This window comes from Microcaecilia unicolor, chromosome 7 (assembly GCF_901765095.1).
Source record: "Microcaecilia unicolor chromosome 7, aMicUni1.1, whole genome shotgun sequence".
NCBI lineage: Eukaryota > Metazoa > Chordata > Amphibia > Gymnophiona > Siphonopidae > Microcaecilia > Microcaecilia unicolor.
This window is the reverse complement of record NC_044037.1, coordinates 276,485,427-276,500,541: the sequence shown is the minus strand read 5'-3', so window position 1 is coordinate 276,500,541 and position 15,115 is coordinate 276,485,427.

Genomic DNA, 15,115 nt, shown 5'->3' with positions numbered 1-15,115 from the left:
AATAAGAAAACATATTTTTTTTTTTCCTATGCAGGAGAGTATTTTGAACCATGGAGTTAGAGCCTCTTCCCTGAGGAAGACTTTTTGTTCGAAACCTGGCCAAGTCGGCAGAGGTTCTCCTTTGGTTAAAAGTGCTGCCAACTAGTGTCGTTGCTAAAACGATAAAAGAAAATAATAAGAGAACAAGTGGAATAAGATAAGTGGTTATGCCTATCACATATATATTTTTGAAATAAGTTGATATTATTATGCACTGTTTAAAAGTAAGGGTGGTCCTATGAGGATTTGCACTACAACCATTATTCAACGGAGCAAGGAACACTGTTCTCCGATGGTGTAAGTTGCAGTTAGATCTGATGACCCCCAGAAAAAGAATTAAAAAAAAAATATGTGAGTTTGTTCCCTCAGTCCCGCCTTCTGACATCATTTCCTCTTTCCGGGAGGGCGGGACTCTGAGGGAACGAACTCACGAAGGAAAGGCTAGAGACGGGCAGGGCTTTCAATGACACAGCCGCTTCAACGGAGGTAATAAATAAGATTTAAACCACGCAGGGTGGCACTGTGGCAGGAAGAAAAAGGGGGATGTTGGGGGGAGAAGAGGGCAGGTAGGTGGATATGAATGGGACGGGAGGATGGGGCGAAGGAGAATTGCTGGACGAGGATGGGGCGAAGGAGAATTGCTGGACATGGATGGATGGAGGGGAGGGCAGGGGAGAGAGGAAAATTGCTGGACATGGATGGATGGAGGGCAGGGAGAGAGGGGCCTGAGTGGATGGAAGAGGGAGAAAAAGAGGAGACTCTGGATGGAAGCGAGGAGAAAGAAGGGTCAGATGCTGGATGGAAAGGGGGAAGAGAGGAGGCAGATGCTGGATGGAAAGGGGGGAGAGGTGGCAAATGCTGGATGGAAAGGGGGGAGAGAGGTGGCAAATGCTGGACGGAAAGGGGAAAGAGAGAGAGGGAGCAGATGCTGGATGGAAAGGGGGGGAAGAGAGAGGGATAGATGCTGGCGAGAGTTAAGAAGTGAGCGAGGAAAAAAGAAACGAGACTGGGACCAACACAATTAGAAAAAAGTAAACAGCCAGACAACAAAGGTAGGAAAAATGAATTTTATTTTTAATTTAGTATAAAGTAGTGTGGTAGCTGTGTTAATAAAGAACATGGAAATAGGTTGATATCTTTATTGGACTAATTTTAATACATTTTTGCTAATGTTTGGAGACCCAACCCTCCTTTCTCATGTCAGAACAGAATACCTTAATAGCAGTATACTGTCCTGACCTGACCTGAGGAAAGAGGTTTTGGCCTCTGAAAGCTAACTGGAAAATATATTTGATCCAATAAATTGGTATCATCATATTTTCCATGTTTTTGTTTTGTTAACCTATAGTATTGTGATTGAAATATGTCAGTTTTTGAAATTTGCATCTGCGGGCGGGGGAGTATCAGCAGTGCAGCGGGTAGGAAAGAACTGGGATGGTGGGGGCGTCAGCTGCGGCGGTAGGGGGGCGGTGGGCAGTGGCTAGGCGGGGGGCCCAGACCACTCTCAGTCCGCCCCTGTGTGATACCATCTGTGATATCTTTCTGCATTGGTCCCTCTGTCAGCAAGGCTATGACACTGTGATATGATGAACAAGTCAAGGGAACTGTATCTGTATTAACACATTAGTGCTCTCATGCGGAAGGAACACACCTGTTCACTGCTTCTTAACCAAACCTTTACAGCTCAGTTATTGTATGCTTACACACTAATCTGCTGTTATCTATTCAGATAAACTAAACTCTTGATAATTGTAGACAGATCCAAGTGCAGGGTTATAAATTGAACATAGTCCTTTCTGGCCTTTTGTCTGGGCTGGGGTGGTAAAGTGCTATCTTCTGACCTCACAGGGGACACCATTCTGTTATGCTGATTGCCAAAACAGCAGGATTCAACCTCCTAAATAAAATGCAGTTAATGGGGCTATCAGGGTTAGTGAATAGGGATTTTGAGAATCATTGACCTGTTAACAGCTGGGGTGACGTTGGTCTAGTCTGCAGAAACAATTCCAGCTCAGGCACTACATTGCTAGCAGGTGACTTTGCACCTCAGAGCGACACAGACAGCAGGATGCTCAGAACTACCTGGGTAAGCCAACAGCAAAGAAAAAATACCATCAGGACAGAGCTGAAAATTAGCTGGCCAGTGCTCAAAGGAAATGGTATGCAAATTATATGCATGCTGTTAAAGCGAAAGCAAGGAGTGCGGCATGCTTGGCGTATGAGCTGAAGAGTTTCGTGGTAAGCCTAGCTCCTGTGCACACGCGCCATGCAAAACCCGAACATGAAGCACACATCGGCGTCTGTTTTCTGCGCCTGTAAATATAAGCTTTTCAATTTTTTTTTTAAAGTGGAAGGCTTATATATAAAGGCAGGAGACGGATGCCAATGTATGCTTTCACTTTCGGGTTTGCTCAGACTCATGCATATTTCTTTCTCACTACTGGCATTTTTTTACGGCAGTAAGGCAGCATTGGGATGTAATGAAGTCTCATCCTTTGTTTGCCGAATACCATTTGAGAACGGCATTTTCACGTGCAAGAGATTTGAAGGAAATACTAAGTCCAGCACAGTTACCAGAAGATGTAAGGAGCGTCCCATCAACATCAACATTGTTAGGACATTACAAATGCAATAAAGCACACTGCAGGACATGTGATGTGACCGAAAAGGCGACAAGTTTTACACATGACGGCAGGGTGTATAAATTGAAACAATTACACCACATCCCGAACTCTGGGGATCATATACTATATACGCTGTCCGTGCAACAAAATCTATATAGGGAAGTCCACTAGATCATTACATTCACAGATGACTGAACATCGGTCACCCATTATGGCTCAAAATTTAGGAGCCCCCCTTGTCCAGCACTGTGTTCTGAAAAATCACACGATTGACACCTTGAAGTGTATGGTTATTGAACAGGTGCACCCATTGGCAAGAGGAGGAGATTATAACAGAAAGTTACTCCAGCATGAAACATTTTGGACACATCAGTTAGATACTGTAGAACCTAGAGGGTTAAATACCTATATGCATTGGGGGTGTTTTATTTAATGCAGCAGGAGGTGTCCAGGTGCGGAAGTGGAGATCAGCTGTTTCTGGTATAACCACCAGGTATAAAACGCTGCCACCATAGTGAGGTTGTAGCATGAGGCAGCAAAAGGACATTTAAACAGTAAGGCTGGCAACCAAGGGTATGTTTAATAAGGGAGTATTCTGAACGTGGTATGTGGGCTAACAGTTTTTTGTGTTTTTGCAGACCTGGTGCTATGACTCCCCCTTGACAAAGCTCAAACAGCGAAACAGGCACCTGTCGGGACTTATGAGCACACCAGTAGAGGGTTACCACATTTTGTCCTCTGAAAAAGAGGATACATGTCACGCACCCTGCCCCGCCTCTGCCCACCCACACCACCGCCCTTTCGGATCCTCATCCCGCTCCATGACATATTCCCCTCCCCCTTGTCACATATTCCCCTCCCCTCCCTTACTATCTACTGCCCTGGTGGTCTAGTGACCTCTTTGGGGCAGGAAAGAGCCCCCTCTTTCCTGCCCAGAGCGCTGCCTGCCCTTGCCTGCATCCTTCTCAGTCTCAGCTGGGGCTTCAAAATGGCCACCGAGAGTTGAAGCGGCCTTGTGAGACCAACTCTTGGCAGCCATTTTGAATCCCCAGCCGAGACCGAGGATGAAGGGCAAGGCAGCGCTCCGGGCAGGAAAGAGGGGGCTCTTTCCTGCCCTGAAGAGGTCACTAGACCACCAGGACAAATAGTAAGTAAGGGAAGTGGAGGGGAGACCCACGGCGCCACCCGCCCGAACGTTTATCCAGAAATCCGGACAAACATGCGTGCAGGCAAAACCTGCCGGACGCCCCGGACATGCCGTCAAAAAGAGGACATGTCCGGGGAAATCCGGACGAATGGTAACCCTACACTGGTACATACAGATAAGTGTCATGCAGCCACTAATGTTATTTGCTAATGCAATGATAAGAGTAAATAAGATAGTAGTATTAGAGAATCGTTGCAAATTATTTCAGCATAGGTAGGTTGGGGGAAGAGTCTATGATTAGAAACATACAAGGGCAGAGGTTCACCGAGGGAGTGAAGTGAAACCAGCCGTGGGGATCATACGAGACTCTACCCTACATATAATGAATATGACAATGTTATAAAGTTACTCCGAGAGAATCCTCTACTATAGTTTTTGTTTTGTACACCACACAAAAGGCATGAGTTGGGATCCGCCATGGTGATGGAGAACTGTTCCAGTATCTCACCCACGCCCCTGCCTCTTTTTGGGTTGCACACCAGACACTTTGGATGTGCGGCGTTATACAATAGCACTTAGGCAGATAAGCATATAAATCCAAATTAATGCCAATAATTATTAATGGCTCATTTAATTGATTTGCATGTGCATCTGCCCTGCATGCCCAAAGTTAGACGACCCTTATAGAATCCAGGGTTTGTTTACTTTTCTTGTGTAAAGAAAATGAGAGGATGACTCACGACTTCCACATGTAGTTGGAGAACAGAAGATCTTTATTGAAGCACCAAATAAAGACCCGACACAGGGCCATGTTTCGGGGATCAGTCCAACTGCAGCAGGGGTCTGATACACTGGACATTTTCTTTGGACTCACGTAGAAGTTTTTCCTGCTTTCCCTTTGGACTGTACTTTTCTTGTGTAACAGGCCATGCTTTTCTTATTCTTATCACTCCAGATACTGAGGTGATATATACTGATACCTCACAAGATAAGAGTTGATCCGAGATACACTTCTCATGAGGAAGGGGAAATCAAAAATACAGACAGAATTTATATTGCAAGTTGAAGACTTGGCACTAACAAAATTATTTGAAGGACAAACTAGATTCAAGGAAACTATGCATTAAGGAACTTTTCCGACTGTGGCCTGACAAACATCATTTCTAGAACCTTATGCCTATGTAACCTATTCTAACATAGTAATTGATGGCAGATAAAGACCCAAATGGTCCATCCACTCTGCCCAACAGTCACAGTTGTTATCAGTTCAAGATTAAAACAACAATGAACGTGATATTATATACGTGATCATGGTCTTTCTTTGGTGTTTCTGGGACATAGACCGTAGAAGCCCACCCGGCTCTGTCTTTATGTTGCAACTACTGGAGCTGTTGTCAAAGCCCACTCCAGCCTATCCGAATCTATCTTGACATTTGCAGGACACAGACCATAATAAAAGTCTGCCCGGCCCTGTCTTCACATTCTCTCTTCAGCTACAGAGTTGCACGGGGACAGAAATCTAACTGTCCCCACCCGTCCTCGCTGGAATCTTACCCATTCCCACCCATCCTCGCAAGAATTTAATGGTACCTACAAAAAAAAATTCCAATCAGCATTCTCGGTCTCTGGGTTTGAGTTGCAGCACTCCAGCCAAGAAAAAATGGAATTTGGAAGTTGGAACATTGGTGCACACACGTAAGGCTCATCTCTGTTTTGCTGGCACTGTGTGCTGAGGTGACCTCTGATGCAGAGGCCTGTGCATCAGCCCGGGAGCAGAGAGGGTTAATGGAAGACTTTCTACATCTGCGCTGTTAAAGCAAAGAGGAGGAGGTGGCGGCTCTCAAAGAACTTGGTACTTCTCTGTCTCCCATGTCTATTTATTTATTTGCAGGTGTTCAATGTACTATGTTACTTTTCATAAACTGATACTGAATATAACTAAGACAAAATTTCTTTGGAATGGGAAATCAGATTTGCTATCAGATTTGAATTATAAATTGGAAAGTTCTGCCCGAATCCTTGGAGTAGAAGTGGACAGTTTTCTCATGTTGAGAAATCAAGTAGATAAGATTATTAAGAACTTTTTGAACCACAAGTATTAAGACTTCTTGTTCAATCCCTAGTGCTTTTACAGTTGGACTATTGTAATGTCATTTTCTTAGGTTTTACCAAGTCTCAGAAATCTCTACTTCAATTGGTTCAAAAATCAGCAGCCAGATTGATGTGTTCTGTGCCTAAATATAATTCAATAACTCCCCTACTGATCTGTGTTTTTGTCAATAAGCTTTTATATAGAGAATTACCTACATCGATGGCAGATCATTTCCAACTACTGTCAAGTTTATCCTCAAGAACTATGGGAGAGAAACTACTGCTGGAATTTTCATAGCCAAAATCTGCAAAATCTATATTGCAAACGTTTTTGTTTAGAAAATATGTATTAGGCCTGTCATGATCTTCAAGTATCTGATGGTGTGTCATTGTGTTGATTTTATAATAATTTTTATTTTGATGTAATTGTTAGTTACTATCGAGTTGCTCGTTAGTCACCTTAAACCTGAATGGTAACTGCGGGTTATAAGATCTTTTAACTTTCACACTGGGCAACAATATACATGCCCCGCTTAACCATTAGTATTACTGCACACAGATGAATCAGTTAGAGAGGAGAGGGGTGGGGGTGTGTGTCATTAAAATGAAAATAAAACAAAACAAAGGAAAGTCAGCAGGGGCTGTGACATACATGTCTCTTAAGACCATAAGAATAGCCAATACTGGGTCAGACCAATGGTTCACCTAGCCCAGTACGTAGTAGTAGTATCCTGCCTCCAACAGCGGCCAGTCCAGGTCACAAGTACCTGGAAGAAACCCAAATAGTAGCAACATTCTATAATATCATTCCTAGGGCAAGCAGTGGCTTCTCCATGTCTTTCTCAATAGCAGATTATGGACTTTTTCTCCAGGAACTTGTCCAGACCTTTTTAAACCTGGATACTGCAACTACTTTTACCATATCCTCTGGCAAGAAGTTCCACAGCGTAACCGTTGATTGAGTGAAAAAGTATTTTCTTCAGTTTGTTTTAAAAGTATTACCATGTAACTTAATGGAATGCCCCCTAGTCTCAGGATGACACTAAAATCAAGGTGCGTCCTAGGCTGATTCAGCATGTCCTAGTAATAATGCAAAGGTGACCTGCTTCTGCAGGCTCTCCAAGTTCAATTTCTATCCAAGGTCGGGGGAGGGGGGGAACAATCTAAAAAAAAAAAAAAAGCCATACACTGCTCCAAACCCTGTTCACCTCAGTAACAGTGTCCAAAAACAATCAGGACACCAAGCAATAGTGCTACATTTACCCAACACTGGTTATACATACCCAGAAGCATTCTCACCCTCCATTGACACAAGCACAAAACTTTGAGTGGGCTATGTTGGCATTGCTGCGCAGTAGCCGCTAGCACAGCTTAGTAAATAGGGGAGTTAGATTGTGAGCCCACTAGGGACCGAGAAAGTACCTATCTACTATAATAAAACTCACCCTCAACGTTCTGAAGACAACGTTCTGAAGTCACTCAGTCACTCCCTGAAGGGTTCATGGATTCATGGTGGTGAAGCCACAACACTGACCATGTCTCTCTGCCCCGCCCTCGCATGACAGACCAATCATAAAAAACACCCTCAACATTCTGAAACACAAAGGACCATCACAACACCGTTCCCAGGCAACACTAGGCAACGTAAGACGGACCAATCAGAGGAAACTACGTGACAATAAGGGAGGAGCATTCCGCAGCAGAATGGCTCATTATCTGTGCAGCACGGAGAGCACAGAACCACCGCTGGAACGAGAGAATATTCCTGCTGTGGGTATGTGCAAAAATAGACCGGCACAGCACATCCCACAACCCCCAAGCAAAAAACAAAACAAAAAAAGACACACATCAACAACCTGCACACACACTGCACCCTCACACACACACACACACACACAAAATAACTCTGTAACACATACACACACAAAAAAAGCCACATGCTAGCGCCCGTTTCATTGGTTTCGGAAACGGGCCTTTTTTACTAGTATTTAATAAATGCAAATTGCTTTGGTTGTACCACAGAAAGGTGGTATATCAAATCCATGGCTTACAAAAAAATGGGACAATACATTAAAAATATATCACAATAAAATGTCAGTAATACAGTAATTACTGAAATAAATTGAAAATGTAATCATCCCAGGCATCAAAAAACAGCCCAACAATGTGGCTCACTCTGCTGCAAGACAGTTTTACTTACTTGACTACAAGGTTGGCTGTGGCTAAACACTTCATTCAGCCTTGCTTGAAAATAACTGGATAACTGGTAGATGAAAATTTTACCTTATATCCAGCATCAGGAGGTGATTCCTTGGTTGAGCAATTACTGTTATTGCGCCATTGGTCAATTTTTAATCAAAATAAAGGAGAAAAAATGATATTCCCTTGTAAAGATATCTCACTGGCTGAGGCCTGGTTTGCTTGGATGTTGCAAGGCAACAATCAGTCAAGTGATACCAGAGGATCACAAACCCAGGATGTCATAATCCATGGCTGCTCTTGCCCATATATGGGAAAGCTACAATTAGGCTCTCCCCTATTTCTGATTAATGAATAAACTTTGAAGCACAAGCCCTCTGGATCTAGCCTCCAGAAACTGGAAATAGCATCAGAAGAGGTGGGAGCAGCAGAAGAAAGGCTCTGCCCTGTCCGGAAACAGTGTCTCTTCTGCACTACTGGCCACAAGCAAGCTTGGTGGGCCACGGGGGGGGGGGGGGGGGGGGGGGCAGGATACAAGGATTGGAGGGGGAAAGAAATGCCAAGATGGGGGGGGGGGGGGGGAAGGAAGAGATGCCACGATAGTGATGGGGAGGGAAAATATGCTGGGGGTGGGAAGAGGAGGTGGACCTGCAAAGGAGAGATAGAACAGGAGCAAGGGAAGAGAAGAGAGAGGAAAGAAGAAAATCAAAGACTAGAACCAAACACAATTAGAAAAATAGACAGACAACAAAGAGAGAAAAAGATTTTCTATTTATTGATTAGAATATGTTAGTTTTTGGCATGTACATCTGGCAGAACTGGTTTAAACATGGCTGGGGGGCCACAAGAAAAACCTCTAGCTTAGCGACAGTAAATCTCCAGCTTCAGGATGGGCCACCCTTGGCATCTCTGGCACTAGCAAGTAAATCTTGGAAACAAATAGTATACCTTTATTTTGTAAGAAGATATTCCATATCAAAATAAACCATGGAGCTCAGTACTACAAAAAAAAAAAACCTGCTCTAAATTTAAACAGTACTTATAACATATAATAAAACTTAAAACTATCAAAAGTCCCAATCTAATCTCTGAACCAAAAATAAAATCTCTTTTTCCTCATTGCACAATCAGTCATATCAAGAAAAAAGATTAAACACTCTATTAAGACTGAAATAAGAAATTAAACCCCAAAACTTAGACCACTATATTTTGGATCAAGATACTAGGAAATAAAGTTAAACAAAAAATAAACTCTATATATTAGAAAAACATGAAGGATAACACTCGCAGCCAGTCAGTATTCCAATCAAGCAGGATAATCCAAAGGTTGCATTCCAGCCCCTTCCTTGGCAGACACAAATTCTTGCAATTTTTTTGGATCAAAGAAAAACATAATTAACAACTTCTACAGACACCAAACACCTACTGGAAAATTTTATAACAAATGAAGCCCCCAAAGCCAGAACTCTAGGCCTCAAAGTCATGAATTCCCATCTTTTTTTTTATTTTTTTATTTGTACCTTGCGCTTTCCCACTCATTGCAGGCTCAATGCAGCTTAGGTACTTATTTGTACCTGGGGCAATGGAGGGTTAAATGATTTGCCCAGAGTCACAAGGAGCTGCCTGTGCCTGCAGTGGGAATTGAACCCAGTTCCCCAGGACCAAAGTCCACCACTCTAACCACTAGGCCACTCTTTTTTTGAGTGTCTCTAGATAAATCAGTAAACACTTGAACTGTAGAACCCCAAAACTTTGCTTTCATATGATGAAAATATAGATGGAAAATAGTATTCCTGTCAGGTTCCAGGGCAAAGGTTACCAGAAGTGTAGTTTGTTCAGTAATTACCTCCAACTAGCTTTCCAGAAATTCTGTAAGCCTGAAGTCAGGTTGAGATCTACCATTAGAACTCCTCATAATACCAGATAGATTTTCGGCCCTTACTATGGGTGGGAAGCCCTTAGCTGGTACCCCAAATACCTCTTGGAAATATTTTTCAACATATCAAATGCAGGAATCAAAGAAGATTTAGGGAAATTGAGAAATCTTAGGTTGTTCCTCCTATTGTCCAAATATTCAAGTTTCCATGCTTGAATATTTAAATCTGTTCCATGTCCTGATCTGCCAATTCTAGCCCCTTGTTGCCCCAAATCCTGTGACAAGGTCTGACAAGTTCCCTTTAAAGAGAGAACTTAAGAATTTGATACATGCACTCCCTGGATAGTATCCCACAAGGACTCCAGCATCACCACTTTTCAAACTTTCCCAGAGACGAGGAAGAAGCTGTCCTCTCATGAAGGGCTGCTGCTAAAACTCCAGTCTTCCATGCATCCATTGCTGACAAAAAAAGGGGAAGAGTCAACCAGCGGATCCCCTCTCGCTGCTGAATAACCAGGTATCTCCAATGGCCTCCCCTGTTTCAGCATCTCCTTTGCAGTCAAGCTGCTTCCTAGTCTAGAAGGAGCAGCTTGTATGAGAGGGCTCAACTATGTGCCCTCAATGCTGTGGTCCGAGAGTGATCCACTGGACGCGATCACTTTTTGCACCTGAACACCAAAATGCTCCAGCGTTGCCTGACTTGAGGTAAGTTCTCCTCCAGGGCCGGGGGGGAACTCCCTGGGTTTTAGCCTTTCGTTTCCCCAAGCACCATGGTGAAAACTCCCAAGGGACAAGCAAAACCTCTGGAGCAGCAGGAGCTCAGGCAGACATCTGCCTCCGACGCCATCTTGGTCACTATCCACCCCCCATCTCTTGGTTCTCTTTCCCATAAACTTTCATTCAGTGTCTCTCCTCCATCTCCCTGAAATCATCTTTCTTCTCTGCCTCTTTGCCCCATCAGCACTTCTATCTTTTCTCACATCTTCTTTTATCTTGACCCCTTCCATCTTATTCCTTCATGATTTCTCCATCTCCTTTCACCATATCTCTTATAGCCCACCAGATTCCTTTCTCAGCCTTTCATACCTATCTGTCTTCACTATCAGCTTTCATCTTGCTCTACCTCCTTCTGTCTTTTCCCTTGGCCAGGAACTACAGATGGAGACTCTTCAGGCTGTGATTTAGACATACACTGAGTCTAGCTACTAGGCATCACCATTATTTATTAAATTATTATTTAAAAATTCTTATATACTGCTTTCCTAACTTAAAATAACTCAAAGTGGTTTACAATTTAAATTATAAAACAATATAATACACATAACAGGACCAACAAAATATACTTAGGCCTTTATACCGCATATCTTCTGGGACTGTCTAAAGCTAAACCATCCCAATTATACCCCCCATATACACACTTCCTAATTAGGGAAAATTCAGACCTTCAAGACTCCAAATTTTGTTCCAACTTGAATGCTTCCGATAAGTCATTCCATAGTTAGGGGGCTGCCACAGAAAGCGTCCTATTTTGAGATCTTACCTTTTTCACCTCCTTCATTGATAGATCAACCTCCCCCTTTGACTTGAATGTAAAGCTCCCCCTGGTGTAACTAACCAGTTCCTGAAAACAACATACGGTGAAGCCCCGGGACACATGACAGACCTCATAGACCTACCAACCAGAAACATAATTGGATCAACAAGAACATACTTAAATCTCCATTACCCAAGCTGCAAAGGACTCAAATACAAATCAATGTATGCATCCAGCTTTTCCTACATAAGCACACAACTGTGGAACGTACTATCAAAAGCCGTGAGAACAACGTATGACCACCTAAACTTCTGGAAATCACTAAAAAACGTGTTCAAAAAGGCATACCCTACCGACCCAACTTAAATGCCTGAACTCTGCTACACAACGAAACCAATGCTCGTAATGGACATAACTCTTCCTCTCTATGATTCTCATATGTGTCTGTAACACAAGAAACTTATTCTACCACAACATCACTATGTATTTGTTCTTTACCGGAGTTGGTAAACGCCTTTACGGTACTATGTAAGCCACATTGAGCCTGCAACTAGGTGGGAAAATGTGGGATACAAATGTAACAAATAAATAAATGACCTCCCATGTGAAAAACCCAGGTTACAACCAAAAAACCTATAATTGCACCCAAGTCCATATTAGCAACCAATACAGAGTTTTAAGCAACAGACAAGACAGGTAGGGGTCCACCAAAGAACTCTCAGCACAATCTGCACAGCCGCAATCAGTATCCTTTGTAAACACAACAACAACTGTTTTCAACAAACCAAGATACATAAAATTACAATAACCTAAATGCGTAAGAACATAAGCTTGCATGACCAGCTAAATCAATTCATATCTAGCAAAGGTTGAAGTTTCCTCACCAACTTTAACTTACAAAAAGCTAATTTCACCAGTTGTGCAACTTGAGGTTCCAGTGAGAAATCCAGATACAGACCCAAGTCTCTAATCCTATCCACTATGGGAAGCATTTTAGAACCAACCTGCAAACATGAACCTATATTAAGAGGGCTGGAGTTTCCTATCCATAAAATTCCTGTTTTCTGGGTCAGGGCTGCCACTGCCGACCCCCCCCCCCCCCCCCCCACTCGGGCTACCACCCATTCTTGCATCTGCTCCTCCCTTGGTCTGTCAGTCACTTTTCTGCTCCTGTGTGCTGGGATCCTGGTTATCGCGTTAAAGCAATCACCTGGGTCCCGCACTGCCGTATGTCCAAATAGCATGGGGGAGTGTTGTGGGCATTTTGGGCAGGACTAGGGAGGGCCCAAAATCATGACATCCAATAAGAGTCTACCGTGGCAGTCTCAGCAGCCATTTTGTAAACACAGCAGTGCAAACAGGTAGAATAGTAGCAGCAGCCACTAGACCACCAGGGCCCCGTGGGGGCTGTAGTTTGCGGCAGTGGGCAACGCCTCTGGGCTCCCTAGAGCCTCTAGGCCCTCGGGTACTGCCTGGATGCCCAAATGGTCAGTCTGCCCTGGGATGTCCTTTTCATACTTTGACATTTCCTTCCCTTTGGTAATTTCTATTGGATGTACTGATTTTGGGCCCTCCCTAGGCCTTCTCAAAACACGCCTGCAACACTCCCCCTTGCTATTTGGACGTACGGCAGTGCCAGAAGTCCAAATCCCACCTTTGCAAAATCGAGATTTGGACATTTCAAGCACAGACATCCATTTCGGCATTTTGGGACATCCATATGCTTTGAAAATAAGTGCCATAGAGTCTTACAACTGGTAAGGGACAGATTATATTGACCCAAACAGGCCCAAGATGTTAAAAGGTACTATAAATGGTGTCCCAGCTGTATAAAGAGAAAGACTGTGCCATACAGAGTGACAGAGCTGGTGAGCATCAGTAGTCAGGGCCCTATGGATTTAATATGTGCTTGAAGAGAACATTCTGATTGTGTAAAATGAAGACTCATACCTGTAGCAGGTATTCTCCGAGGACAGCAGGCTGATTGTTCTCATGACTGGGTCCACGGCAGCCCCGAGGAACATTAATCTTCCTAGCAACAAAAGTTTGCTAGTCTTCGAGGGCGCGCATCTTCCTGCCCGTTGTGCGAGAGTCCCGAGCAGTTCAATAACAAAGCAAAGTGGGAAAAAGACAACTCCTGAGGTGAGGCAGACGGGTATGTGAGAACAATCAGCCTGCTGTCCGCAGAGAATACCTGCTACAGGTATATATCTTCATTTTCTCCGAGGACATAACAAGGATTGACCTACGAAGAAACATCCGAGAGTGCAGCCTGGAACAGAACAAAATTGGGCCTAGGGGGGAGGAGTTGGATTCTAAACCCCGAACAGATTCTACAGCACCGACTGCCCAAACCGACTGTCGCGTCAGGAATCCTGCTGAAGGCAGTAATGAGATGTGAATGTGTGGACTGATGACCACGTCGCAGCCTTGCAAATCTCTTCTATAGTGGCTGACTTCAAGTGGGCCACTGACACTGCCATGGCTCTAACACTATGAGCCATGACATGACCCTCAAGAGTCAGCCCAGCTTGGGCGTAAGTGAAGGAAATGCAATCTGCAAGCCAATTGGAAATGGTACGTTTCCAGACAGCAACTCCCCTTCTGTTGGGATCGAAAGAAACAAACAAACATTTGGTCAGACTGTCTGAAGGGGCATGTCCGCTCCACATAGAAGGCCAGCGTTCAGCAGGGCGGGCATGAGGACAGGGAAAAAATGTTGGCAAGACAAATTGACTGGTTCAGATGGAACTCCGACACCACCTTCGGCAAGAACTTAGGGTGCTTGCGGAGATCTACTCTGTTGTGATGAAACTTAGTATAGGGAGCATGGCTACCAAGGCTTGAAGCTCACTGACTCTACGAGCTGAAGTAACAGCCGCCAAGAAAATGACCTTCCAGGTCAAGTACTTCAGATGGCAGGAATCCAGTGGCTCAAATGGAGGCTTCAGCAGCTGGGTGAGAACGATGTTGAGATCCCATGACACTGGTGGAGGTTTGACAGGGGGCTTTGACAAAAGCAAACCTCTCTTGAGACCAGACTCTGATAAGTGTAGAAGGTATTCAAGCAGGGTCTGTGTAGGACAAGAGCGAGGATCTAGGGCCTTGCTGTCACACCAGACAGCAAACCTCCTCCATTTGAAAGAGTAACATCTCTTCATGGAATCTTTTCTGGAAGCAAGACTCGGGAGACACCCTCAGAAAGACCCAAGGAGGCGAAGTCTATGCTCTCAACATCCAGGCTGTGAGAGCCAGAGACTGGAGGTTGGGATGCAGAAGCGCCCCCTTCGTTCTGAGTGATGAAGGTTGGAAAACATTCCAATCTCCACAGTTCTTCGGAGGACAACTCCAGAAGAAGAGGGAACCAAATCTGACACGGCCAAAAGGAAGCAATCAGAATCATGTTTCCGCGAAGACTGAGCAGCTTGAGAATTTTAATAAACTTTTTAAACAGCACAATGAAAAAAGTGTTCAAGGGTATGAGGACTCTTCCAAGGCACTATATTTCCATACAATTTATCACAACTGTTAGTTTAATCTTCATGGTAATGAAAATATGAAAACTAGACACAAGTATAGCCCTCAAGGACTGGCCCTAGACCTGT